Source organism: Lemur catta, chromosome 8 (assembly GCF_020740605.2).
Source record: "Lemur catta isolate mLemCat1 chromosome 8, mLemCat1.pri, whole genome shotgun sequence".
NCBI classification, from domain to species: Eukaryota; Metazoa; Chordata; class Mammalia; order Primates; family Lemuridae; genus Lemur; species Lemur catta.
In genome coordinates, this window is record NC_059135.1 from 93,717,970 (window position 1) to 93,742,102 (window position 24,133).

Here is a 24,133-nt window from a genome sequence, read left to right on the forward strand (position 1 = left end):
GAACTGCCATCTTTAAACTGAAACCGGGAGGCAATCGTAAAGCAGGATTGGATATATCCATCTCCAGCTGAGTACATTTAGGGCCCAAAGAGACGGGCTGGGAGCAGCCTCGTCTGAGACCTGCGTGCCCCTTGAGGTCCTGCTCCCAGCCCACTGCAGGCCCCCTCTGGGGCGGGGCAGCATCCCTGAGAGGCTGCGCCCTGGTGGAAAGGGTGGGAAGAAGATGGGTTAGGAGGGCACTAGGAGCCTTTGATAAACAGCTGGGGAATGAAAGCTTCCCTGGGCTTCCCTTGTCACCCAGCACACAGACGGCAGCAGTAACGCGGACGGAAGTGCCGCCACAGGCCCATGTCTCGGTGGCGCTGGAGGGGCCACCCAGTGAGCACGCTGGGGACAGAGCTAAAGCCACACAGCAGGTCCGTGCTGAGCAGGGAGAGAGAAGAGAGGTGAAAAGGAACAGACACGCGTGGAAGGCCTGCTGGGTGTTAGACGCGGGGCCTCAGTCCTCCCGCTGAGGGAGAAGACTCGTGGTTACTGCATGGCTGTGAGTCACAGGTGACATGCCAGAGGCCGTCTGGAGCCAGAGCGCACAGGGGTGGGCAGGGCCCTTGAGAGCAATCGATTCTTGAGCGGAGCTGGTTAGAAGAGGCAGGGAAGGGGATTACAGACAGCCGGGTGCCCGGATCAGAGTCCCATTCTCAGAGCGGGTCGGAAGCCCTGCCCATGGTGGAGGAGACGGGACTGTGGAGCCACCAGCTCTTGCACCGAGGACAGGGCCTGGGCCAGCTCAGGGCAGGGGCAGGAAGAGGAGGGTGACCCAGGAGCCATGCTTGGGGGACGAGGCCGGAGGACTCGAGATTGGTTGGATGTGGAAGGGCCCTAGGACAACTTAATTCACCAATCATCCGTGCCTGCTCCCTGAGCCTCCGCTGCACGCAGACTCCTCAGTGGCAGCACATGACGTCTAGGCTGGAAGGTTCCGGAGCTGCAGTCTGGCCCAGGGTGTGTGCTTAGGGGCTTGTCTTGAAGCAAATACACTGTTTCATTTGAATTGATTGTTTTTATTTAGAGGTCGGAGGAAGGCAGAGGGGGTAGAAATAATGCGGATGTAGATGCTCCAAAACCATCCAAAGTAGGTGCTTTGCTGGGCCCTGGGGATTCCAAAAGGTTAAGACATTATTTTGCCCTGAAGGGCCTCACAATTTAGCAAGGGAGTCACACCAATAGATCATTAAAGTGTAAAGTGCTGAGTGTGTCAGAGGTACACACGATGGCAGGAAGTCTGGCAGAGGGCACCTGATCCACTGGGAGGTGGGCTGTGGTCCAGGAAGGCTTCCTGGAGGAAGTGACAATCGGTTCGTTTTACAGCTTCTGCCTAAGGCATCCCGGTGTGGGGCCTTGGCTGAGGGTGCAGCCATTTACTGAGGTGGAGAACTCTCCGGAGAGCAGGTTAGGGGAGGAAGATGTCAGGTCAGTCTTGCACAGGGTGGGCCTGAGGTTCTTGTTGTACAACCCCAAGGGTGATGTCCAGTAGGTACTAGACACATGGGTTGGACCCAGTGCCCTACTGACAGTGACACAGCTGGCTGATGGCAGATTCGAGCTTCAGATCCAAGTCCAGCCGTGCCGAAGGCCGTGAAGCTGTTCGGTGGCCCCGTGGAGAGAGCCCTCAGCAAGCGCTTGGGGCCACCAGTCCGGAAAGGCCTTTCGCAGAGGCTCTCATGCTCTGGGGATGGTCGACAGAAGGCAGAGGATTTAATTGATAGGAACCAGTAGGGTGAAAAGCAGCTTCTATTAGGATGAGCTCACGCTCTCCTGTCTGATTTCCTTCCGATGATGAGATAAAAAGGGAAAATGGCAGAATTTCAAGTTACACCCAAACCACCAAGAATCCTTCCCCATCTCCAGCACCCACGGGCTGTTTGAGATCAGCTCCTGCCTTCGCCGCCCACATCGGCCTCCACCCTGTCCTCCCCCAGCCCCTCCACCCTCAGGGCCCCCCAGCCGCTCTGCTCTCCCAGACTGGAGCGAGTGCGCAGGGTCCCAGAGAAGGCTCCTCCCAAGCGGCACCCAGAGCTGGTGAGTGGAGTGCTGTCCCCTCAAGTGAGGTGCCCATTTTGAGGACAGGGAACCCAAGGCCCACCTTACAGGGACTTAGGTTTGGCACAGCCGGGGCTCTGGTCCCACTCCCTGCCCTACTCTTCCCCAGGTCACCCGCGCTCGATCAATACCCAGCTGGACAGACCCACCACCAATACCCGGACGCGTCAGCCACCAAGAAGAGACCAGGGTTAGGGAGGCAGGGGCACATGAGCTAGGACCTTGGCCACGTCAGAAGGAGGAACTATTGTCTACTCAGTTTTTCTTCTCTTGAACTTTGGCTTCCCAAAAGTAATATTAAATTTTGAACAAAAACCAAACTTTTCTTTTTCCATGACAGTACTATGAGATCTTTTTCTCTATTTTTGCCAGTGTCTCTCTCTTATTAAACAGTAACACCCTCAGGACCCCTGCTGGGAGCGGGCTTGTCCCTGCAGACCCTCCTCTGCAGCAGGGGGCTGGTTTCTCTGCAGGAAGCTCCTGCTCTGAACACATGCAAACCACCCAGCCTTCATCCTGCCTCTGGCAAGGTGGCCGCCCAGTCTCCTCCCCATGGCCAGGAGCAGAGGGTCCGGCAGGGGCATTTTGACGGGGCATTGCCTCAGCAACATGAGCCAATTATCCACCCTGACGTCCCTATCTGAACACACAGGATACAGGGAGCATCTCCGGGCTCTGACTCAGGGGAGTGGGGGGTTTCGATCTGCCCCAGCTCCCAGATCCCCTGTGTTGTTTTAATTATACCCCCTCTCAACGTCCTCCTGCGCTGCCGAACAGGCCTCCCTCCCCTCTCCCCTGTCCACTCCTCTGGGCTCCCGACCCCGAGACAGAGACTAAGTGCAAATACTTTATTTGGCAAGTCTAGAAAATACCAGCACAGAGGCTGCACTAGTCAGCTCGGGCTGCGTAACAAAGTCCACAGCCTCGTGGCCTGAACAACAGAAATGTGCTGTCTCACAGCTCTAGAGGGCAGAAGTTCAAGATGAAGGTGTCCCAGTGTTGGGTTCTTCTGAAGCTGTGAGGGAAAGCCTGTTCCTGCCTGTCTCCCAGCTCCTGGGGGCTGTCGGCGTCCCGGGCACTGCTCGGCTTGCAGACACACCGCCCGACTGCTTGTGTCTCCACATGGTGTTCTCTCTGCGTCCCAGTGTCACACTGGATTAAGGCCCACCCTCGTGACCTCGTCTTCACTTTAACTCAGCTAACTGCATCTGCAACAACCTTGTTTCCAGACAAGGTCACATGTGAGGTACTGACTTCGTTACACAAGCTTTGGGGAGCGCAATTCAACCTGTAACAGGGTGGAGAAGCGAGACGGGAGGGAGGAAGCTGGTGAAGAGTGAGCCGTCAGGCAGATCTCCCCTGCGGGCACCTGGAACCCCACGGGGACCCCCACAAAGGTGAGGAGCCTGAGGGGTGAGGGGGCTGGGGATTTACCCCCCAGTTCCCACTGGCAGTGGTGGGCAGCTGCTCCCCTGGGAGCTAAGTCCCTGGGGCTCCTGGCTGGTGTGCAGGCAGGCTGTCCTCAGCGTCCAGAGAGACCCCCAGGCAAACAGTGGGGATTTGGGCCCAGCCGGAGTGCACATAATGGAGAGATCAAGGGAATGTGGGTAGGGCACCCACCTGTCACTCCTGCCCCTGTGCCAGCTCCCAAAGCCTTCCTGGTCACCCACGTCCATGAATACAACGGTCTGGACCATGACACTGGGCTTCAGTAATGATGGGTCTCATTGGTCCTCACCAGCCCTATCCAGACTTACAGGCACCCCTGTAAGCGTTTGTGTCCCCAAATCTCCATGGAGGCTGCCTGAGGTGTCACCTTACAGTGGTCATGGCCAACTGGCCCTCCTTGCTCCCATACACATTGTTTGACACTCACTCTTCTTCTTGGGCGTGTTTCCATACCGGCACGTAGATCACTGCCATTTGTAGTAGCCCTGCCTGGATGTAGCAGGATGCGGTTAACTCTTCTTCTGTTGAGGAACGTAGACTCTGTCCCCATTTTTACTGCTATTAGGAATGCCACAAAGGGCACAGAGGACTCTGACCCACCTGACAGGTTTCTAGAGGTGCAGCTTCTGGGTCAAAAGGCATATGCCTATTTAAATTTTGAGAGAGAATTCCAAATTGCTTTCCTGATGTTCCCAACTGGAATGTCATGAGCATCTGTCGGGAGTGTGGCGTGCAGGCAGGGGCAGGGCTGATTTCTACATGCTGCACAGAAGCTGGCAGACACTGGGCCAAGAGGTGTCCCCAAACCTCCACCGTCATGTCACCTTCACAATAGTTCCTCTTAACTGCAGACCACCTGTGCACTTAGTAACTGGATCTTTATCTTTTAAAAGAAGAACTCAGGGCCCTGCACGGAGGCTCACACCTGTAATCCTAGCACTCTGGGAGGCCGAGGTGGGAGCATCATTTGAGCTCAGGAGTCAGAAACCAACCTGAGCAAGAGTGAGACCCCGTTTCTACTAAAAAATAGAAAGAAATTAGCTGGACAACTAAAAATATATAGAAAAAATTAGCCGGACATGGTGGCACATGCCTGTAGTCCCAGCTACTCGGGAGGCTGAAGCAGAAGGATTGCTTGAATCCAGGAGTTTGAGGTTGCTGTGAGCTAGGCTGGTGCCACGGTGCTCTTGCCTGGGCAACAGAGTGAGACTCTGTCTCAAAAAAATAAAAATAAAAAATAAATAAGAGAAGAGCTCAGTTCCTGGCCAAAGAAACTTTGCATCACTTTTATAAAATGAAAACCAACGTGAGATCAGAATCCCAGGTGAGCTGCCGTTTGTGGACCCCCAGGGTCGTGTCAGCCTTTGTGCAGATACTATTTTGCTTAATTTTCACAACAGATCTCCAAGGCAGGGCATGTAATTCTTCTTCCCTTTCTCTACAGATGAGGAAACTAGGGCTTCCCAGCCGCGGACATCCTCTCCTGGAGTTCTGCCCTGAGCGCGGGCCACCCTCTTGCCCGCCATGCCCAGGACTGCTGCTGGCTGCTTCCCTCCATCTGCAGAGCTGGCCGGTCCCTGCACTGGTGGCAGCACAGCCAGGGCTAGCAGCTTCCCCAAGCTGCCCACCCTGCTGGTTTCTGCCACTGATGTGCACTCACACGTGCCCACACAACTCATTTATTCACTCATTCATTCACGCAAAGTTCACAGTTGGTTCTGTTATTTGACAAACTTCCCTGGCCCCCTACTTCATGGCAGGCTCTGGGCCAAGAGCTGTGAACAGAGATGAAGTGGTGTCAGTCTCTGCCTTTGGGAAGCTTATAATCTGGGAGGGAGGGAGGTAAACACAGGTGGGTAAAGTCGAGAGTTGGGGGTTCTGGGGAGAAGCATCTAACCTCGTCCAGCTAGAGGGGAGAGTTGGGGGTCACCGTGGAGCTTTCCAGAGGAGGGGACATCTTGGAGGGGGACGAGGGGGATGCATCCCAGCAGGTGAATAGTCCATGATGACAAGAGGATGTGAGGGTGATGCTTCGTCGGGACACCCAAGGACGGGCATGTGTGGAGCCAGGAGCAGGGACGAGAGGGAGGGAGGGGCAGAGCCCCGGCCACCGCAGTGCTGGGGCTTCACCTTGGAGAAGCTGAGGACAGAGGTGAGGGCCGTGGGAAGGCCGACCCGGGCTGCACCAGGCCTGGTCTGCATGGCAGCTCGGCTGTGGTGGCCGCCCCAGACTTCCCCATTCCTCAGCCGCAGCATGGCCAAGCCTGCAGGGCGCCTCGTGAAGACAGGCCGGGGCAGGCACAGGAGGGCCTAGAATTCTGCCAGCCCTGTTTTTCAGATGGGGCCCCCCAGGTGGCAGGCCCCGGGACCCAGCCCTGGGTGCTGCTGTCTTGTCCTGGCATCAGCCTGTGTTTGATGCATGCCCGCTAGATCGGAATGGGAAACCGAGGAAACCCAGAATCTGGGAGAGAGGAAAAGACTCCAGAGATCGCCGGCAAGTCCAACTCAGTCATGGTAGACATGGAAACAGAGGCCGGGAGGGAGGAATGCATCGCCCAGGTCCTCACAATAACTTAATGATTTTGTTAGCACTGTAATTAATAATTAAAATGTTGACATTTATTGAACACTTACTTATAATATGCAAGTACTCATACATTAAGTGCCCATTAGAAATATTCTAATTTTATCATCCTAACAACGCTCTGAGGCAGGTGCTATTTACTGTCACCCTTTAACAGATGGGGAAACTGAGGCTGCGCTTCTGGGGAGATTTCAATCTGAGAAGGAGCCCGAGCTCCCACGCCGGCCACCCCGGGAGGAGGCGTGTGGTGGGAGCCCCCGCCAGCCGGGCCGCCCACGTTCCCCTTGGCTCGGGCCCAGCGACAGGAACAGACAGGGAGCACCCGGGGGCCTGTCTGCGCCGATCAAAGCAGCGGGTGGGAGGCTGCAGAGCAGGGCAGAGCAGCAGCTTCCAGAGCTCCACGGGGAGCCACCTTGCCTCCCTTGGCCCACACCGGGCCTGCCCTCTCACTCAGGGTCCCAGCAAAGGGTCTGGGAGGACGAGAGAGGAGGTTGTCAGGCCCCAGAAGGACTGTTGGAGGAACTCTGCTTGCCCAGTGGAAACCCGCCCACCCCAGGCTTCTTGTCCCCAGAGCCTCATAGCCAGGGCTGCCAGCAAACCTTGCGACAGTCTGCAAACAGCCAGCAGGCAAGTGCTGACCTCCCCCTGAAGCACAGAAGCAGAGAACACGATGCCCGGCCAGACACCTGCAGTCAGGGGGTCAGAGCATGTGGCCCTTCCTGGCAGCTCTGGGATGGGGAGGTCTCAGGCTCCAGCATTCTCTTCCCCCGCACTCTCCCCAGACACCCCAACTGGTGAATTAGGCTGGGGGTCCTGGGCTTTGCAGCAGAGAAAGCCTCTTCCTCTCCCAATTTCAAGGCACATACAAAACAGAGGGTCAGAGCCGGGGCGGCTGAGGGATCACCCCTGCCCGAGTGGCAGGAGTCCCAAGAACCAGGCTCACCAAGGACTCACAGACAGCCGATGGCAGAGCCAGGCCTGGAGCCCACGTCCCAGGTCCCAGCCAGGGCTCTGTCCACACCTGGATAACACATCTGCCATAACAAATTACACACATTTAGTAGCTTAAAATAACACAATTTTTTTTAAATCTCATGGTCCTATAGATCAGAAGTCCAGTATGGCTCTCACCAGACTGAAACCACGGTGTCGGTGAGCTGGGTTTCTCCCTGGAGGATCCGCTCACTTGGGTGGTTGGCAGAATCCAGCGTCTCGCAGTTGCAGGACCCAGATCTCTGTTTTCCTTCTGGCTGTGAAGCAAGAGCGGGTCCCAGCTTTTAGAAGCTGACACACACCTTGGCTTGTGGTCTGCTTCTTCATGTCCTCAGTCAGATTTGCAGACCCTCCCTTGGGCCCCTCTTCCACTTTTCAGGACTGATGTGATTTGGTTGGGTCCCCCAGGTAATTCAGGACTCTCTCCTCACCTCCGGGTCCTTAACGCGGGCACACCCGCGAAGTGCCTTTGGCCATGTAAGGTACCTGGATCACAGGTTCAAGAGAATAAGGTGTGGACATCTTTGGGGGCCGTTATTCTGCCCACCACACCTCGTTGCTCACTTGCAAGAGGACCCAACAGAGAGTCGACTGCCGGCCTCACCAAGCAGCTCCGCGAGGCCACACTGCGCAGTGCAGGACGGGGCCACGCTGCCGCCCACGGAGGCTCTGCCCGCGGGGCCTCCCTGGCCTCCGTCCGGCCCATGCTTGCTTCTCCATCACGAAAGAAGAACGTTTTTAAAAGCTTAGAAAATACAAACAAGACACAAGAAAAAGAAGTCCCAGCCCCCAAACAATCACTGTTAGCATGTTGCTGACTTTCCTTCGAGTCTTTTATTCTGTGCCGTGGGTTGGCTTTTTGAGACTAGAGTTGTAATCATGTTATAGAAATGAAATTGTACTTTGCTTTTTTTCACATGGTATTATATCTTACATATCTTTACCACATTGACATAAATTATATGTCAAACCTTTTTAAATGGCTACCTATTATTCCATTGTGTGGATGGATACACTGTAGATCAGCGGTCCCCAACCTTTGTGGCCCCAGGGACCACTTTCATGGAAGACAATTTTTCCACGGACTGGTAGTGGGGGAGGGATGGTTTGGGGATGATTCAAGCACATTACACTTATTGTGCAGTCAAACCTCTCTGCCAATGATAATCTGTACCTGCAGCTGCCCCCCAGCACTAGCATCACCGCCTCAGCTCCATCTCAGATCATCAGGTGTTAGATTCTCATAAGGGGTGTGCAACCCAGATCCCTTGCTTGTGCAGTTTACAGCAGGATTTGCACCCCTATGAGAATCTAATGATCTGACAGGAGGTGGAGCTCAGGCGGTGATGCGAGTGACAGGGAGCTACCGTAAATACAGACGAAGCTTCTCTTGCTCACTGCTGCTCACCTTCTGCTGTCTGCCATGTTCCTGGCAGGCCATGGACCGGTACCAGTCTGTGGCCCAGGGGTTGGGGACTGCAGCTATGGATGACTTAATGATTCTCCCATGGTGGGACTCAGGTCGATGGTCATTATAAATGACATTTTGAAGGACATCTTTCACACAAAGCATACCCCAGGTTTAAGATGCATTTCCTGGAGGAAGGATTGTTGGGTCTAAGAGTATGAACCCCTTTTAAAGTTCTTGTGATCTACACATAGAGTGGCTCCTCGTCCTGGGTCTTCTGGGGCAGGTCCAGTTACACTGTTCTTTTAGCATTCTTAACTCCGGGTCCCAGTTGGGGTGATACCTCATACGGTCGCCCCACCGGCAGGCTGTCCTGGAGATTCAAAGGGCCCCTCTCTATACCATCGTGCTCCAGTGTGGGTCTCTGAGGCTGTGGCCACACTCCCCAGACTGCTGTGCTACCTTACTGCGATGCTACAGAGCACACACTTTGCCAGCCCAGAAACCTGGGTGCCTATGAGGGCAGAAGCCACACCTCACCCTGCCCGGAGTCCTGGGTGCTGCTCAAGACCTGGCTCCTTCATGTGTCCCACCAACCTCCAGAGGACCCCACCAGGTGCCAGCACCCGGCCTGGCACTGGGTGCAGTGGTGAGCAGCCCAGGGAAGGCACATCGTGGGTGGCTTACTTGTCATATGAGTAACTGAGGCTACAGGTCATCGGCAGCACCGACACAGGTGTGTGAGATGAGCTGGGGTCCTGTTTAGGCCCCAAGGAGTTGAGAAGAACCTGATTACAAACGGCTTCTGCAGGGAGAGGGCTCCTCTCTGAGACAGGGCCCACGTAGGCATTGCAGTTTGTCCAGAACTGTACAGAAGAGACATGTGAAGTGTGAAGAAGTAGAAAGAACAGGCAGGTTGTCCCAGCTGCTTCAAAACCTCAGTCTGAGGCCAGAGACCTCAGCTCTGGCTCATCAGCGAGGAGGTTTTGCAGGGACCAGATAATGAGAGCAACGGCGCTTGCTGACTCTGTCCAAGGAAGGTAGCTTTTAATCCAAAAACCAGAAAATTTCTTCCATGTACGTTAGCAGTGCCCTCTGATGTCTTGGAATTCACAGTAAAAGCCCCCAGCCACTTGGGGAACTTGGGGTCACTTTGGAAGTGGGAGCATCCGAGAAGTGGAGTCCAGGCCCGGCCAAGTCCTTAGCGCCAGAAGGCAATCGCAAAGGCATCTGGAGGACCGGCCCTGTGCACACGCGTCCGGCTGGTCAGGGGCTGCCCCAGGCCAGGCGAGGCCGGGGCTGCACGCTGGCTGCGTGGCTCTGCTTCTCGGGGCCAGCTGGGTGTTGCCATGCAGAGCAGGCCTGGGGTTGCCCGGGCTTCTGAATTTTTTAGGGGAATAAAGAAATCTGTGTATGTGTTTAGGCCTCATTTTTAAAGGCTGTCAAGAAATTAAAAACAGAAAACAATGTTTAATGGTATCCAGGCCAAGCAAAACCCACCTGTGGGCCTGGCTGCCCCTGCAGGCAGCCCACCACCTGTGAATGAGCCCACCTGCTCTCGGCAGGACAGATGGGGAGACCCACAGCCTCGGTGGGGACTTGTCTGAGCACACGAGCTCAGGGGAGCCCCAAGCCAGTGCTCTCTCCTCAGTGCCCCCCCATCCCAGAGGAGGGGGTGGGGAGCGGGAGCCTGGCTGTGCCCAGTGGAGAGGGACAGGGACGGCTGTGGGAGGCCTATTTAACTCCGCACAAGGCAGGCCTCCCTCCCACGGCTCTCCTCAGGTTTGCAAGGGTGAAGTGACTGGATTCTGTTAGCCAAAGTGGCCTGCTCAAGATCATGCAAAGCTCTGTATTGCAGGCAAAATGCCTCCGGTTCCTCCCACTGTTGGTGATGGCTTCGGGTTGTGAGCCTCTTTCTTCCAGGTTGGCCTCAGGACACTTTCTAGTTTGTTACTCTCTGCCCCTCAGCGAACACAAGGCCCCAGGGCTGGTCTGACGGGCAGAGAGGGTCTGGCTGCGTTTCCCAAGAGCAGGCACACACCACCACCGGTGGCAGGGAGATGACCGTAGGTGTGCATGTTAAGCACTTTAAAAAGGTAGCAGTTCGCACTTGGACGTTCGCAGGCCTCCTATTTATGGCAAGCATACCAGTGTCATCTAAAGTTTCCTTTACAAGGGATTGAGTTGACCTAAACATCACCAAGAGCACAGGTGGTCTGCAGTCATGGCAAATGCCATGGAGGTGGCCCACGACAACAGAGGTTTGAGGACACTTCTCTGGACCAGAGCCCAGCAGCTTTTGTGACAGTGTTTAAAAGTCTGAGTTGAATCGAGAACACTCGGATTTCTCTCCCCTGTCCCCCCCCACCCACAAGCACTGCTGCTAAGCCAGGTCTCTCCGTTCTTTCCTTATGGGTAGACGTTGTGAAGCTCACAATTTTAGATTACATTTTGCCAGTTTCTTCTCATTCTTCCAGGGTGACGAGTGAGTCCTTATCTTTGCAAATCTTGACTCTGTGTCCCAAGTATTAGATTCCAACTTTGTGTCGTCTCCAAATGTGATCAGCAGCCTTACTCTGTCTTCATATAAGTCACTAACAAAACTGCAGGACAGGGCAGGGCTGAGCACAGCCAGGTGGCATTTCTGCCTGGCTCCCAGGGGCAGTAATTCTCTGCCCAACACTCACCACCTACAGTTGTTGAACCATCTCTAGCTACAAGTGCACCCACTGTGTCTCTCACGGTCCTGTCCATCACTGGGTGCAGAGTCTCTGGAAGGGGCTTACACACCATCCCTCAGTCCTGGACTTGCACCAGGATTCACCATCTGGTCATTCATTCTCAGCATCCATCTTTTCCTCATTTGGAGAAGCAGACGGCATTTCCCCAGACCTATATTCCATTTTCTGGCCCCTCTCCCAGGTTTCGCACTTCCTGGATAGTTGGGAGCAATTCTGCACCCATTCCTGCACGGTCTCATGGTACTCTGGGCTGCAATTTATCTGGACTTGGGGACCAGATATTAGTCAACTGGCTCAGTTCTCTGACTACCTCCTCAGCCATACCGCGAACAATTTCCTCTTACTCACATTTGCTCAGCCTTCTTCAGGGCGAAGATCATTAGTACTGTTTAGAACAACGTGACATCCGAATCGGGTGATTCTCTCTTTCCTCCGTCATCTGCTTTAACATTCATCAGGGAGCATCCACTGGGTCCATCCAGGATATGAAGATACAAAGACAAATGGGACAATGTCCCTGCCCTTAGGAACTGTTGGCTCCAGTACTGCCTCTGTCTCTGTAAAAAGGCATTGTTTCCTGTCTTTGAAATTTCAAACTGTGGTCATGCCTATGATCCAATACTCCCCACGTAGCCAAGCAGTGAGGAAATGAAAGTTTCCAGATTGGAGTGGGGTGAGATGAACAGGGCTGATGCATTAAACAATACACCAAGGGGAGTGCAAAGCTGGAGTGGCCTGCAGTCAGGATTGAGGGGCTAGTCAGAGTGCGAGACCTATTTATGCATGGAGAACCTTCTGAGTGGTAAGTATTTTCTTCCAAGCTAGAGAACTGAGCCGAACTCTTAACAGGATCTTACTCTCAGACAGCAAGTGGGGGCAGCAGGGTGGGGGTGGGAACAGACCTGCAGATACTAACAACAAACTCTGTGAAGAGACAGAGTGAGGGACTGCCTCACTTTGCCTAGGGGAGTCAGAGAAAGCATCCCAGAGGAGGGGAACGTGGAGCAGGGTTTTGAAGGATGCACAGGAGTTCTCAGTAGGAAAGATGGTAAAGGGCCTTTCAGGGAGAGGCAGCAATCCCAGTGTACTGCAAAAGAGAGCAGCACAGGACCCTATCCTGAAGTCTCTTGCATGTCTGCTAGGGAGTTTGGAGCAGGGCAGTGACAGTCTGGTGGAAGTTTAGGTTGCCAGGATAGGGGAGGATGATCCTATGGTCAGGGAAACCAGTGGAGAGGTATTGCAGAAACTGAGCTGTGTGTTCCTTCTTTAAACTCTGACTCCAGTCCATTTTCATTCTTTATTTTGTTTGTTTGGAATTAAAAATCTTTCACTGTTAATAATTTCAGGCATAGGGAGAAGTATAATAAACCTATCACTTGGATCAACAACTATCAACTCATGGCTGATCTTATTTCCTCCCCAATCCCTACCCACTCCCCCATCCTGAATCACTTGGAAGTCAAACCCAAACATTATATAATTTCACCTGTAAGTATTTCAATATGTATCTCTAAAAGATAAAGACTCTTTACAAACAACCCAAATACATGACCATATCTAAAGAATCAACAATAATTGCTTTTCATCACCAACTCCCTGGCAGGGATCGAATTTCCCCTATTGCTTTGTATAATACTCTTCAGTTTATTTAGTTCAAATCAGGATTCAAATGAGCTTCATCAATACAATTGGTTGTTATGTCTCCTAAATGTCTAAATGCTTAGCATCCCCTCAACTGCGTTCGTCCCTTGCAGTTTATTTGCTGAAGAAACCGGGCTGTTTGTCCTGCAGTTCCCCACTGCCTGGACTGCATCTCTGTGGTGGCATTCACCATGTCCTTCTGTCCCCTGAGTTTCTGCTAAATTGCAGATTGCAGTTAGATTAAGAGGTTGGTCAGATGATCAGAGGCAAGTTTGCTTTTTGAAAAGAAATTTTTTTTAAATAGGAGTAGTTCACAGGTGGTGCTATCTCCTTCTCCCAGGAGACTTGCAGTGTCTCTCTGTTCGGGGTATTAGCAGCCCAGATCCAGCAAGTCATGGTGAGTTGCAAAATGCTGATATTCTGATTCTGTCGTTCCTTCCTCATTTAGTAGCTGGAATACTACTAAAAGGAGAAACTTACCTTTATCAACTATTTGGTTACTCTGAGGGACAGTTAGTATAGAGGAAGCAGGAGAAACATTTGATTTTTTTCCCCTTTATTTTTCATTTATTGAAATAATGATAGCATCTTCTAAGGCAACACTGGACAAGAGGAATATAATACCAGCTACATACATAATTTAGAATTTTATAGTTGCTGTGTTAAAAATTGAAAAAGAAATAGCTGAAATTAATTTAATAAATTAATTTAATATTTTATTTAACCCAATATTTCCAAAATATTATCACTTCAACACGGAGTCAATGTAAAAAAGTAATGCGATTTTACATCTTTTTTTGGTAGTCAGTCTTCAAAATCCAGTGTTTATTTTATGCTTGATTCAGATGTTAAATTTCCATCAAAAATACTTGACTGGCATTTAGATTTCACAAAACTTATAGTGAAATAAATTTTCACAAAATTTATATTTATTGTTTTTCAATGATTTGAAAGACTGATTTGAATTGTTACATTTGAAAAACTGATAATCTGAATTGAATACCATGTTTTACATTTAAAATTAAATAATAAAATTAAAAATTTAGCACCTCAGTTGGACTGGCCACATTTGAAGTGCTCTGTGGCTGGGTCCTGCCCGTGGCCGGGTACTGCCCGTGGCTGGGTACTGCCCGTGGGTGCTGCAAGGAACAGCACGGGTCCAAGGAAACCACTGAGCTGGGGTTTTGTTCAAGTAGCTTTCTATGCACACAGATCTAAACATATTTGATGTGTTTCAGTCCATTGCCATTATCCTTGTTAAAACCCACATGTCCTGTATTTGGCCAGGGGAGCCTCTTTAATTGGTCCTGAGTCCTCTGGCACAACTTGCAGTATCTTTGCCAGCTGCCCTTCTTTCTGGGATGACATGTTTCTGGTTCTGTCCTAGTCAGCTTGGGCTGCTGTAACAAAACATCGCAGATTGGTGGCTTAAACAACAGAAATTTCTCACAGTTCTAGAGGCTGGGAAGTCCAAGACTTGGGTGCCAGCAAGTTCGGTTCTTGCTGAGGGCCCTCTTCCTGGCTTGCAAACGGCTGCCTTCTCACCACGTGCTCACATGGCCTGTCCTCAGGGCTGTGCGTGGGGCAGGGGTAGGGGTGAGAGAATCTCTTTCTCTTCTAATAAGGGCACCAATCCCACCAAGAAGACCATCCAAACCCAATAACCTTCCAAAGGCCCTGTTTCCAAATACCATCACTCTGGGGGGAGGGTGTCAGCATATCAATTTGCGGGGACACAGACATTCAGTCCATAACAGGCTCCTCTTGGACATATTCTTCCCAAGACCTGGAATCAAGCATTTTCCTGAGGAGCTCTGGTTCTTTACACGATACTTAGAGACAAATATCTAGGCCCTCAGGGTGCTCACTGCTATTTGAATTGTCATTGTTTTTAGGACTTTTCAGTGGACAGAGGTAGGAAACATGATATTTTAAAAAAAGATAAAATACTCATGAGTTCATACTGATGTTTTCAACTCAAATTCAGAATGATGGTGTTACTTAACCTTATTATTTTACAGCTGTATCTCCTTTTTCCTATACTGAAAAATTCTAGTTCTTCATGACAGTAACATAGTTACTCACTTGCATTATCTTGTACTATACATCGAGTATCTGAGGCAACACCAGCACTCCACTCAATAGAATTCCTGAAAACTGTGTGGATTTTTCCCCCAGTCCTTTTTGCCCTAAAGGCATACCCCTCCAGGAACGTGCAGTCCAATTGTTACAGTTTACAGTCATATGGAATATTGTGTCTCTTTGTATCTACTAAGTGGACAGGTTTATGTTCATTTGTTTCATTTTACTTTCAAGTTTTGGGACTCTTGTTAAAAAAGTAATTATATTACTTTAGAATATTACTTTTATAGTACTAAAATTAAAATTTTACTATTATAATAATGTAAAATATTTTCATGGTTCCGCAGTCAAGTCTAAAAACCCAAAATATATGCAAAGAAATTTAGCTTCCATCTTATTCCCTCCCTCCCCTCATAAATAATTTTAAAACATTTTATGGTTTATCTACTTAAAAATATAAACAAATGCTGTGTATATACCTATTTCATTTTAAGACAAACAGTAGTATGTAATGTAACACTTTACGCCACCTTGCTTCTTTCACGTGATAATTATAAAGACGTCTCCTCACTTCTTTTTATAGCTGCATAACACCCCAGAGTGACGGTGTGCCACCGTTCATTCACTCTGTCTTCACATGGACAGACTTGGGTTGGTTCCAGTTTTTTGACATTATGAATAGGGGCTGGCATTGACAGTCTCCTTCATCTGCTTTTTTGTATTGAGATAGATACCTGTGAGATGGGTGGGTCGCAGGGGTAAATGTCAATGTGATTTTGCCAGATTTTCCTAATTTCCCTCCATAGGGATTCCACAGGGATTGTACATTTTGCATGTACACCAGCAATGGATGAGAATTCCTCCTTCCCCATAGTTTCAATATCAGAGTATGTTGTCATATTTTGGGTTTTTGTCAGTCTGATAGGTGAGAAATGGTCTCTTGGTCTAGTTTTCATTTGCATTCCTCTTAGGAGCGAGTTTGAGCATTACATACATTACATACATTATACACATATGAAGGAGCCCTTTGCAGCCCTTCCTCTGACAACTGACATTTTGTTATAAGGTTGTTGCACTTTTCTGTACTCTTAGAAATTTTTTATATACAAGAGATAGTAACTTTTCTCTGTAATAAAGAATATTACAGAGTTTGTCATTTTGACTTTACTTTTTTAGTATTTTTAGTATTTTCCAGGAAAGTGTTTAATTTTTTTTTCAAAAATGTAATCTATTATCAACTTTTTTCTTTTTGTTTCTAGATTTTGAATCATAGCTAAGCAAGTTTTTCCCATTCCCAAGCTATAGTGGAATTTACTTACTTATATACTATTAATACTTTACTAGTACATACTTACTCATATACTACTAATAGTAATACTTTTCTTCTAGTACTTGCAGAGTTTGATTTTTTTACATCTAAATAGTGGATACATTTGGAATTTATGCTGGTATACAATGTGATCTGACTTTTATTTATGCAGGTGTACAATATGATGCAAAAATATTTGATTTTTTCCCTTTATTTTTCACTTATCAAAATAATGGTAGCATCTTCTAAGACAACACTATGCAATAGGATTATAATGCCAGCCACATTTGTAATTTAAAATTTTCTAGTTGCTGTGTTAAAAAATGAGAAAGTAGCTGAAATTAATTTTAACTGTATTTTTTATAATATTTAACCCAATATTTCCAAAATATTATCATTTCAACCTGTAGTCAGCATAAAAACATGCAATTTTACATCTTTTTTTTGGTATTCAGTCTTCAAAATCCAGTGGATATTTTATGCTCAATTCAGATATTGAATTTTCATAAGAAAACTTGACTTGCGTTTAGATTTCACAAAACTTACAGTCAAATACATTTTCACAAAATTTATGCTTATTGTTTTACAAGGTGGTAAGGAGTATGGCCCTACAAAGTGTTTCCCTTCCCAGGTGTATTTGCAGGATAATAACAGACATAGCCTTAAGCCATGGAAGTGACCAGACTCTGCAGTTTGCGGGAGGGAGGTGTGCTGGGGCGCAGGCTGAGGGCCATCTCAGGAGCCCTGAAAGAACAGATCAATCCATTTTGTGGTGGTCCTTACTTGTAGGGACACTGCTCTCCTCTCCAGTCATTGACTGGCTTTTTGGTCTGCCATATTCAGGTGGGAATTGGCCACCCAGCCCACTCACCATTCAGCACACCATTTTACGTCCTTCAATTATGGCCCAATTTGTGTATCTCTTGATGAGTGTAGACTCCTTGAGTGTGGGGATTGGGTCTCTTGATTCTATCTTGTGCTCCCAAGTGCTTGTTACCAGGCTGCTATTGTCTGAATGCTTGAGTCCCCACAAAATCCAGATGTTGAAACAATCCCCAATGCAATAGTATCAGGAGGTGAGGCCTTTAAGAGGTGATTAGGTCATGAGGGGGGAGCCCTCATGAATGGGATTAGCACCCTTGTAAAAGAAGGTGCTGCTTCACCCCTTCTGCCATGTGAGAACTCAGCAAGAAGGCATCATCTATGAAGCAGAGGGAGCCTCACTAGACGCTGAATCTGCGGGCACCTTGATCTTGGACTTCCCAGCCTCCTGGACTGTGAGCAATACATTTCTTTTGGTTATCAAGTACCTCGTCAGAAGTGTTTTGTTATAGCAGCCTGAATGGACTAGACACAGGCTTTGTGGCCAAGCCATGAAACAAGACACTTATCTCAGAGCCTGTTTTCTTGTCTTCCCTGTGTCTCCAGGTGGCTTTGTGCAGCTGACCGTGCTTTCCAAAAACAGCCACAACATTTTTGCTCCCAAAGGCTTTTTCCTTCAAGAGGTGGAGTCTATTTTCCCTCCCCTGGACCTATGCAAATCTTTGTTACGATGCAGTGTAAGTGACATAGTGTGACTTCCAAAGTTTCATAAAAGGCCAAATGACTTCTGCCTGGCTAGCTCATGTTAAGCTCACCTTTGGTATCAGTTATCACTGTGCTAAGAGTGACCCCAAACTAGCCTGAGTAGAGAGATCACATGGAGAAGGGCAGATGGAAAGGAAGTGAGGCCCCCTTGGTCAACAGTCTGAATGGACCACCAGGCCCATGAGCAAGTCCATGACAATCCCAGCCCCAGCCTTGAAGCCTTCCAGCTGATGCCCTGAACTGTCTTTGTAATGCCTTTTCCAAAATCCTGACCCACCAAAGCTGTGAGCCTAACAAATGATTATTTTATCCTATTGAGCATGGCAGTGATTTGTTCCCCTAGTAACTAGGACACTGAAATAATGGCCAAGCCACTTCTCTTTGGGTGGATCTTCTCGTCATTCAGGCTCATTTTACAGAAAAAGAGAAGGAAGAACTGGAACACCGTCATCACTTCCTCTCCCCTCGCCACCACCCTCCTTCCTGTGGGCACAACCTCACTTCCCAAGGAATGCCTTCTCTGCACCCCACCTTGGCCCCAAAACTCACCTCCCATGCTCACTTGGGTCTCCAATCACAGCCTCCCAGAGCACCTGGGAGTTTTGTCTTTACCCAGTTTGTGATTCTGTTTGTTTGTCTGTGGTTATTAATGAAACATACGCCTCTGAAAGGGAAGGATCTTGTTGGTGTTGCTCATGATGGTGTCAAGCCACTTAGCACAGTGCCTGGCACACAGAAAGGCACTGGTTGAGTGACCTGGACTTGTCCAAGGTCATACACTTAGTACCAGATCTGGGACTAGGACGTGGTGTCCCAGCACTCAGCCAAAAGCTTCCTTGGCCACATCAGTTTGCCTCTACTAGGAACCTTCTGTTGCTTTTTTTCCAGTGGCCAGACTGCTGACCATCTAGAGATTAAGGCACAGTGTCTACAGAACTCTCCTCAAACTGAAAACATTCCATCTTCATCTCGACAGCCACCTTCTTGCCAAAATAAGCCGGGAAAGGTTATGTGAGTGCCTGGATTCCAGCAGGAGTTGAGCTAGTCTGAGAAGAAAAACAGAGAAAAAGGAAATATCCCAAAATGTTGATTTGTTTAAACTTCTTCACAAACTTTACAACGCAAGGAAACCAACAGAGACAAACTCGTAGAGAAGTAATCAGCAGACACTGCTAATATTCCAGCAACAAGAAATGCCTCCCCCCATTTCATGGGGTAGATATGAATAGGGTCATTAAAATATGGCCAAGGAGGGGAGGGAGAGTTTACTTTTTCTGTCTCCTTAGAGTCTGCGTTCTGAAAGCTCAGCAGGAATTTAAACAAATAGTACGGAGGAATGGTGAATCTGATCATATTTAAAGAAAAAGCCCCTTTCAAACTTCTCTTCTTTTAACACACTGGCTTCTGCAAGTTTCACTTTTAAAAAATGCTGCTGGTTTGGTCTTTTTCCCCCCTGAAAACAAAATCAGCATCAAATTGATCTAATATTTTTCTGCATTTTTTCTTCTAGGTCAAGAAGAAATTGTTGCTTCTCTCATATAAATGAATGTCAGAAGGGAAGGAAGGAGGGTAATAAGGAATGGGGCCATGATGCATCCCTTTGGTTGAAAAGTAAAATAAGTAAATAAAGTTAAGAGAGGACAAAAGGTATATGGAGAAAGCTGCCTGACAAAAAGGGATTACATCAGTAAAATGGACCCGTCGAGGCTGCACCTCCTCAGGGAGGGTAGAATTGGGTTCTGAGCCTTTGGTTCCCTTGCATTCCAGGTAACGTGCAACTTATGTAGGAAGAGGCGCTGAAGGGCGGGGCTCTCACCAACCTCAACCGGGCAAATCCAACTGAACTAATGGTACAACCCGCTGAAACTCACGGCGGCTGGCGGTTCAGTGCTCTGATCTTGGACACGTAACTTCTTTTTAAGCCTCACCTGTAAAAAAGGGAGATGAGAACTTCCCTGAGAAGTGAAGGTTAAATAATACAAAGGAAGTATAACATGTCACCTGGCACGTGGTAAAGCGGTCCTACAAAGGTTAGGAAGAAAAAAGCCAAATTCCTCCATGAGGCGCTCCTTGGGCGAGGCCCCCAGGCCTTGGGGAGGTTGGCGGGCCCCCAGGGTGTGTGTGGGGGGACATCTTAGCCAGCTGCCCCCAGTGCTCCTCCAAGGGTCCCGGTTCTGGCTGTGGCGTGGCTTGAGGGCCCAGAGCTCGTCACCGAGTTTGCTTAAGCAAGTTCTTTCACACACAGCCCCCATGTACACTTTGGCCCGAAAATTCAGTGAGGTTTTTTCTTCCTTCTTCCTCTGTTGTTGTTGGGTTCTGATTACTTCCATCTGGCTGCAGCGGCTCGAGTGGAGTCTCTAAAAAAACAAAACAAAAACCCTCCCTACGACACACACGCACCAAACCCAGAAGGCTGCTTCGCCTCTCGCCAACACGCGCTCAGCTGGCGCCGTGTGCGAGCCGCGGCTGGGGGCGCGGGCAGGACCCCTCGGCACCTGCGCCCGCTGCCGGCGGGAAGAGGGTCCGCGTGGACCCTGCCCCGCCTCCCTCCCTCGAGCCCCCGGCTTCCGCCCCGGCGCCCGGAGAAGCGGGCGCCCAGGGAACAGCGACCCGGGCATCTCCCGGCGGAGGGAAGAGGGAGGTGGGGAGGGCGGGGGTTTCAGAGATTAGAAACAGAGCCGTCCCGCGCCTCAGCCCCACAGCTCATCTGACTTGAGTTAGCAACACCCCCAAGCCCCCAGCCCGGCGCCTTACAAAAGTGTTAGAGACTGGCGCGTTCCCTTCCCGAACTTTCCTCGTCGGTGTGCTTTCTTTCCTGGGCGCTGGGGGTAGAATCCCCGGGCACCCCCGTCCCCTCCCGTCCGGGCGGGGTCGGGTCCCCGCAGCGCCCGGGCGGGGCGCGCGGCCCGGGTGTGCTCACGCCGTGCGCGCGGGGGCGCTGCGCCGTCCCGGCGGCGCCGATGGGTTGCAGGAGTGCCGACGCTCGCCAGCCGAGGCAGCACCGCTCCGCGGACTTTTTTTCAAACTCCCATCAATGAGACTTCGAGGAGCAGCGGGAGGAGGCGGCGGCGGCGACTGCGGACGCAAAGGAAGGCGAGGAGGAGCGGGAGCAGCCGGAGGAAGGAGCGCGGGCCGCGCAGCGCGCGGGAGCCTCGGGGAGCTGCCTGCTCGCCGGCGGTAGGGGTTGCCGCCCCCCGCCCGCCTCTCGGTCCCCTCCCCCGACTGGCCCGCCCCGAGCCCCGACACACGGCAGCCCGCGGCGGCTCGCCCGCCAGCCAAGTTGGGATGGGGGCCCGCAGCCACCGCCCGGCGCCAGAGAGGCCACCTGCGTGCTAGAGGCAAACTTTTGTCTCCCTCGGTAAAGTTGCATTGGCCTTCTTTTGCTTGCTTTTCGTTGCGAAGCGCCTCCTACCTCGGCCGAGCCCGGGCAGACTGGGATGCTGCGCCGTCCCGGAGGTCCCTCGGCGGGGCGATCGGGGCACCGGGCTTAGGGGGATTGGAGGCCAGTGGGGGTGACCCCACGTCGGGCTCTGGACAAGGAGGGCGGGGACGTAAGGAGAACTCGTGCCCGGGGTCGACTTTGCACCCCCTCGCTACCTGGGGGAAAGCGCCTCTCTCGGGGTGCACAGCCAGGCAGGCCTCCGCCCCCTCGCCACCGTGCCCGAACCCGGGGCTGTTTTTGCGGGGGAGGGAGGCTGGGATCGGAGGCTGGGATGCTCCGAAGCTCCCGTAGGTGGGCAGTGGGAGCGTGTCTGCGGGAGTGTGCTGAGTGCGGAGGGGCTGCAGCCAGCCACTTGTGAACTTCTAATCCCCTTCGCGCTGCGCGTCCCGGCGCCCTGCCTTTCTTTCTTCCTTGCTCCTTCCTCCCCGCCCCGGCCCCGTCGCCCCCTCCCCCTCTGCCGGGCTCTGCTCCTCGGCCTCCCTCTTTGCCGCTCTCCTCCTCCTCTCCTGCCCTCGGCCCTGAGATCCGCTTGACTTCCCGAAGGGATCCGCACGTAATCCTTTGCCAGGCCCTCCGGTCCCCCCCACCCTTCGCTTTCATCCCCGCCCCCTACTCATCTTCGCCCCCCACCCCCCACCCCCGGGACAATCTCTCAACAAGTATATTTGCTGAGGAATTTGAAAAATCCACTACTGCAACTTGATCTGTGTGTGATGGATGGGGAGAGGCGCGGAGAGAGTTGGGCGCCAATCCTATTAAGGGTTGAGAGAGGGGAGCGTTTCCTCGGGACGGGCGGGAGGGGGAAGGGAGGGTGTGCTTGCGTGTGTGTGGGGGTGAGCGCGCCCGCCGCGCCGGGGAGCTGGACGTCCACCCAACTCGGCGCCTTTTCAGCCCGGCGGTAATTGCTGTCATTTCCTAGGAAACCCGACTTTTTACTGCGCGGGGAGCTGGGGATGGAGCCCGCGCGCCTCGGCCTGGGTGACTGGCCGCGGAGGCGCTCGCGGACCTTGGGTCCCCCCCCAGCCCCCACCCCATGTCTCTCCCCACTGTCCTTTCTTTTGTGTAATTGTTCTGTGGCTCCCAGACTTGATCCCAGCTAGAAAAGCAGACCTTTCCCTAGAGTCTGGTCCCACGCCCTGGGTTCCGTGGCCCTCTGTCGCGCGGCCCGGGCATCCCGCTCGGTGCCCGACCTCCGGCTCGGGCGTTGCAGCTCGGTGGCGGTGGTTGTATCCTGGGTCCCCGCTCCACCGCCCTTGCCGGTCGTGTGAAGGTTTAATCCCGACAGCTTCAGATAAAGGGAGCAGTTGTAAAACGCTCATAGGCTGTTTGCAGACGAGGCTCTGGGGGATGTAGGAGAATTTGAAAGTAAACGTTTCCCTCGCAAGCAGCATAAAATAGTGTTTAAACAAATATTGCATTGGCATGCTCAGGGGGCTTGGTGCCAAAAAGTAAAGTAAATAAACTGTGAAATCCAAAATATACAGCGGGGGGCGGGGGAAAAGCGGCGGAGTGGGCGGGCTTGTCACCAGCCTCCTGGATGAGATCAGTTTGTTCTAGCCACCTCACCTAGGAGCCCCCTGCCCGCCCATTTCCTTACCGGGGTTGGGAGTTCCCTTTGCTGGGCTTCCTCGCGTCTGGGGCAGACCCTCCCTGGGCCTGGGAGCGGCTTTGCAGTGGCTCAGCCTGGGGCAAGATCATTGTGGGGCCACCTGGCTGGTCTCAGGGGAGGGGAGGGCACCCTGGCCTTGCCTGGCTGGTTTGAGTTTTAGGCTCTTTATTCAGGCTTTTCCCAGCTTCTGGTCTGTCCTGGGGCAGTAATTCTAGAATGCAGAATCCAGACCTTGCAGACGTGCCCCACCAGGGGCCTCCCTCCTTCTTTTTGACCACTCTTCCTGCCTCCTCTTTCTTCATCTTTCTTGCTTTCGTTTTCCTAGACTTGCTCCTTCTCTCCTGAGGGTTACAGGAAATTGTTGGAGAGGTTCTCTCCGGGATTCAAATTCCACTCAAACCCAGCCATAAGGAAAGTTGTCGCTTGTCTGATGAGTTTTAAAGTTAATTATATTTTGTAAGATTTAGGGTGGTTTTGTATTTCCCCCCTGCTTTGAGATTGTTGCCTGATTCTAGGGGATTTACGTTAATGCAGGGAAGAGCCTGCATTGGGAAGAGCCTACCTGTCCAGGAGGTAGCCCTCAGATGGACTGGCCTTCACTTGGGCTGGCATCTGAGTGGCAGACTGTGGCTATAGCAACCTGCAAAGTCTGTTGGTGAGAATGGGAATGAGAGGGAGAAAAGCCCTCCCAAGCCAGGGCTGGCTCACGGAGGAACAAGGTGGGATTGTTAGGAGATGTTTTTATCCTCCATGGGAATGGATTTCATGGGAATTTGCACAGGGTTCAGATTCCTTCAGCAGAGACTTCCAAGCTCTTCCCAAACCCACACTGCTCCAAGTTTGAGGCCTTGGAGGGAATCTTGACTCAGTCTCCTTGAAGTGCATGTGGAGTGAACCCTGAGGCCCTCGTGGCTGGTCAGCCTTGTAATGGAGTGCCACTCCACTTTCTCAGGGATGCTCCCACCCACTTGTGGGGCGAGCATTGAAGAGAGAGGAAATCCTTTGAGTTGCCTGGTGGGAAGAGAGGGCCGGAGGGCTGCTGGTCAGCAGCTCATTGCCTTGCTCAGGGGGTCTTGGGGACTGCGTACTGTAGCTGGCTTGTTTGCACTGCAGACTGAAAAATACACAAATACTTCACGCTTTTTGTACTCCTACAAGTGCCCTGTACACAGTGCAGCCCCTGGGGCT

General features: G+C 51.4%; 1 protein-coding gene across 1 annotated transcript in view; it reads left to right on the forward strand.

The window, feature by feature from the left end:
• The first annotated feature begins 21,169 nt into the window (after positions 1–21,169).
• Positions 21,170–24,133, forward strand: part of GLI2 (GLI family zinc finger 2) — a 234,802-nt gene continuing 231,838 nt past the window's right edge. The window contains exon 1 of the mRNA XM_045559177.1: positions 21,170–21,252. The gene's annotated coding sequence lies outside the window, so the exon portion shown is untranslated. The remainder of the gene's footprint in view (positions 21,253–24,133) is intronic.